The sequence below is a fragment of the Portunus trituberculatus genome, chromosome 17, assembly GCF_017591435.1.
Source record: "Portunus trituberculatus isolate SZX2019 chromosome 17, ASM1759143v1, whole genome shotgun sequence".
Lineage (NCBI taxonomy): Eukaryota > Metazoa > Arthropoda > Malacostraca > Decapoda > Portunidae > Portunus > Portunus trituberculatus.
Genome location: NC_059271.1, coordinates 6695001 through 6700000, shown reverse-complemented (window position 1 = coordinate 6700000; position 5000 = coordinate 6695001). Strand labels below are relative to the sequence as shown.

At 40.2% G+C, this 5000-nt stretch overlaps 1 protein-coding gene across 1 annotated transcript in view; it reads left to right on the top strand.

Annotated features, from left to right (window-relative positions):
• The window catches only part of LOC123505104 (signal peptide, CUB and EGF-like domain-containing protein 1), a 26098-nt gene that overhangs the window by 16186 nt on the left and 4912 nt on the right, over positions 1-5000 (top strand). The window lies entirely within an intron of this gene.

Sequence of the window (5000 nt, the reverse complement as noted above, 5' to 3'; positions counted from 1 at the left end):
GTCTGGCCACTTACTCCCGTCCCGCTTGTGTTTTGCTCTCCCTCTCCCACCCGCACCCCACCCCCCCAACACGACACTTCAAATGCCACAGAGATGATTAGCCGGGTTTTCCAGAGTGTTTCTTTTGTCAGTAATGTAGAGATGTTGTTTATCTGTTATTAGAACCGTAGATATGTTTAAAGAGACTCGTATTTTATAAAAGTTTTGCTCTCTCACCACGACTCTTTTTAAATGCATGCCACAGAGATGTTTATTTTTCACTAGAATCATAGAAACAGCATTGAAAACTTGTGTAGCTTATTAAAAAGACTTGTATTTTAAAACAATTTGCTCTCCTCACACCTCACACCTACAATTTTCAGAGGCCACAGAGATGATTGCACGGGGTCTCAATTCTGGTAGTAATGTAGAAATGTTGTTAATCTGTCACTAGAACCGTAGAAAAATCATTGAAAACCAGTGTAGCTTATCAAAAAGACCTATATTCTGAAAGGCTTTGTCCTCTTCCCCACCGGCAGGTTCTCAAGGGTATTTCTTTTGTTAATAATGTGGAAATGTTGTTAATCTGCCACTAGAACCACAGAAACATCATCGAAAACCCTTCTAGTGTATTAAGAAGACCTGTACTTTGAAACACCTTTTTTCATTCATCACTACTCTTTTCACAGGCTATAGAGGTAACTGACCAGGTTCTCAAGGATGTTTCTCCTGTTAACACCGTTGAAATACTGTTTATCTGTCACTGGAAATGTAAAAGCACCCTTGAAGATCCGCGTAACTTATAATAATTAAACGTTTTTGCTCTCAGCACGATGATTTTCAATGGGTACAGAGATCATCAGCCAGGTTCTCAAGATTATTTCCCTTGTTAATGTAGAAATATCGCTAATCTGCCACTAAAACCATAACAAAAACATTAAAATCTCAAAGTCCGATTAACCCCTTCAGTACTGGGACGCATTTTCACTTTTAAATTTGTGTACAATTAAACCATTTTATTGACATTAGGAAGGGTCTATGGACGTCAAGAGATTAACGGCCAGGGTCTTCTCTATTTTAATCCTCCCACATAAATTTCTGAAGCTGTACAGTCACCAAATAGTAACCAGAATGAATATGGAAACGCGTCCTGGTACTGAAGAGGTTGAAGTTTTGAAAATAAGCAGATTGCGGCATAGAAGTCCTCAGTTCATTCCTCTCATCCACAACTAATACTATGAAGCAACTTTTGGCGGTCTTCTCTAGGCGAGTCTGTGTGAGTTTAGTGTGTCATGACTCGTGTGTGTCCTAACGTGTTCCCTGACTAAAGCAACCTGATTTATGCCTCCTTTGTTCACCACTGTAGCCCATTTAAGTGATTCTACGCTCTCATATATCTTCTATTTCTCAACCTCTATGCCTTTTCTTCCTCCTCCTCCTAGCCTCCTTCTCCATCTCCTCCTCTCTTCCTCCGTTAAGCTGTTACTCATTTACTCGTATCATATATCTTGTTCTCTTTCTCCTCTTTCTCTCTTCCTTCTCAGTCATCATTTCTTCCTCCTCCTCCTTCATCTACAGTATTTCTTCTTCTTCTTCTTCTTCTTTTTCTTCTTTTGCTATCCTGTGTCTCTTGCTTTAGACTACCAGCTGTTGTTTGTTCTTTCTTTGTGATTCTGTGTGGTCCTCCTCCTCTTCCTCCTCCTCCTCCTCCTCCTCCTCCTCCTCCTCCTCCTCCTCCTCCTACTACTACTACTACTACTACTACTACTACTACTACTACTCTTTCTCTTCCTGCTTCTGCATACTACATCTTTTGCTCCTCCTCCTCCTCCTCCTCCTCCTCCTCCTCCTCCTCCTTTTTACTTATTTAGCTTCTTGTCAGGTTTCTCTGTCTATCTTCATCTCTTTTTATTTTGCATCTTCTTTCTTTCTTCATCCTCTCTTCCTTCCATTCCTCGTGTCTCTTATTTTCCTTCTTCCATTGTTTATCCACATCTCTTCTATCTTTTCCTCCTTTGTCATCATCATCTCCTCCTCCATATTTTCTTCTTCTTCTTCTTCTTCTTCTTCTTCTTCTTCTTCTTCTTCTTCTTCTTCTTCTTCTTCTTCTCCTTCCACCTTCTTTTAGTTATAGTCTTTCATTTTGTTTTCTTTCTTCTTTTTTTCTTTTTGGTTGTTTCCTTCTCCTCTTCTTCCTCCTCCTCCTCCTAGTCTAACACCTCATCTTCACGTCTTTTATTTCTTCTTACCCTCCTTTCCCATCTCCTCCTCCTCCTCCTCCTCCTCCTCCTCCTCCTCCTCCTCCTCCTCCTCCTCCTCCACCTCTGACTAGCACAACACTAAATAATAAAATAAATAATGAAATGAATGTCTAAATGGAATGATAAGCTCTTTATTGATACATTACGCATATGAAGGCGAGAGGGAGAGGGAGAGGGAGAGGGAGAAGGAGAGGGGGAGAGGGAGAGGAGAGAGGGGGTAAGGATGTTGTGAGGAAGGACAGACCCGTGCTTGTACACACACACACACACACACACACACACACACACACACACACACACACACACACACACACACACAACACACAGGTTCTTTCTCTGCTGTTTGTTGTTTTGTTTTGTTTTTATTATTGCATTTGTTTGTTTGTTTGTGCTTGTTCTTGCTTTATCTTTTAATTCCTTTTGTTATGTTTTTTTTTTCTTTTACGTATTCGTGTCTTTATTTGCTCATTTATTTATTTGTTTGGTCATTTCTCCCTTTCTTTAATTCCCTTTTCCTTTATACTTATCGTACTTACATTCTCCATTCTTCCCTTTCATCTCTATTTATTAACTAATTTATCCATTCCTTTACTTGTCTCAACCTAACTTTCTTTCTGTTTTCATTTTTCACTTTTATTTTCTCGACATTACTTCACTTCACTCACTTACCTATCTATTCACTAACCTATCCATTCCTTCATCCATCTTAACCCAACTTTCTCATCTATTTACTAAACTATCCATTCCTTCATTCCTCTTAATATAACTTCTTTAAATTTTCGTTTTCATCATTAACCTCCTCAGTACTGGGACGCATTTTTTACCATGAGTTTTGGGTGTGATTAGACCATTTTATTGACATCAGAAAGGGTCTATGGACGTCAGAAGATTAATGGCCAGAGTCTTTACTATTTTAGTCCCCCCTAACATAAACTCCTGAAGCTGTGTAAAATCACCAAATAGTAAGCAGAATGAATATGGAAACGCGTCATGGTACTGAAAGGGTTAACATTGCTTCATAACACTCATTTACTCATGTATTTACTAACCTAACCTAACCTAACCTAACCTCACTTAACCTAACCTAACCTAACCTCACTTAACCTAACCTAACCTCACCTCACTTAACCTAACCTAACCTCACCTAACCTAACCTAACCTAACATAACTTCACCTAACCTCACCTCACTTAACTTAACCTAACCTAACCTAACCTCACCTCACCTCACCTAACCTCACCTCACTTAACTTAACCTAACCTAACCTAACCTAACCTCACCTAACCTCACCTAACCTCAACCTAACCTAACCTCACCTCACCTCACCTAACCTCACCTTTAACCACCATTCTTCCCATTCCTTTTTCGACGTTCCATCACAGCATCAATTTATTCATCTATTTTGTTATTTTCCTTAAGTTATTCAAGCATTCACGTCTGTTAACTGTAAACCCACTGTACTCCAATTATGCAAGACGCTGCGTTCACTCCTTAAAATATACTAGTCTTCTTCTTTCTCCTCCTCCTCCTCCTCCTCCTCCTCTTGTTCTAGTTATTTTTCTTCCTCCTTCTTCTCTCCTTCTTATCCTTCTCTTCCTGTTTATCTATCTCTTCACACCTCCTTAGTGACAGAAGACAAGGACGATGACGAGGAGGAGGAGGAGGAGGAGGAGGAGGAGGAGGAGGAGGAGGAGGAGGAGGAGGAGGCAAGATCATATCAAGGAACAAACAAAAATAGAAGAGAGAGAGAGAGAGAGAGAGAGAGAGAGAGAGAGAGAGAGAGAGAGAGAGAGAGAGAGAGAGAGAGAGAGAGAGAGAGAGAGAAGCTATAATTAAGATAAGAAACAATGTAATGACACTAAAAAGTGATGTAAGAAAAGAGAAGGAAAGAAAATAAAAGAAGGAAGGAAGGAAGGAAGGAAGACAAGAAGCAAGGAGGGAGGGAAGAGGGAAATAAAAGGATAATCAGCAGTGTATGACAAACCGGACGTAATGTGATATTCTCTCTCTCTCTCTCTCTCTCTCTCTCTCTCTCTCTCTCTCTCTCTCTCTCTCTCTCTCTCTCTCTCTCTCACATCAGTATATATATACATATATTTCTTTTTTATCAAAGCATTTATCTCTACATGTCTCATCTTTCAAAATTGATTTATAATTAAAGCCGCTCTACTGCTCAGGATAATATATATATATATATATATATATATATATATATATATATATATATATATATATATATATATATATATATATATTTTTTTTTTTTTTTTTTTTTTTTTGTGTGTGTGTGTGTGTGTGTGTCACTGTTTGATCTGCTGCAGTCTCTGACGAGACAGCCAGACGTTACCCAACGGAACGAGCTCAGAGCTCATTATTTCCGATCTTCGGATAGGCCTGAAACCAGGCACACACCACACACCGGGACAACAAGGTCACAACTCCTCGATTTACATCTCGTACCTACTCACTGCTAGGTGAACAGGGGCTACACGTGAAAGGAGACACACCCAAATATCTCCACCCGGCCGGGGAATCGAACCCCGGTCCTCTGGCTTGTGAAGCCAGCGCTCTAACCACTGAACTACCGGGCTGTGTGTGTGTGTGTGTGTGTGAACAGAGCAACAGTGAAGAGAGTGTACAAACACCAAGATGATGAATGATGTCTCCACACCATTGTACGTAAACACGAGTTTCTGCCACAGCGCACCACTGTGGCGTCACTGGAAAGCTCTGTGGGAGGCACGCCGTAAACACGTGGTCA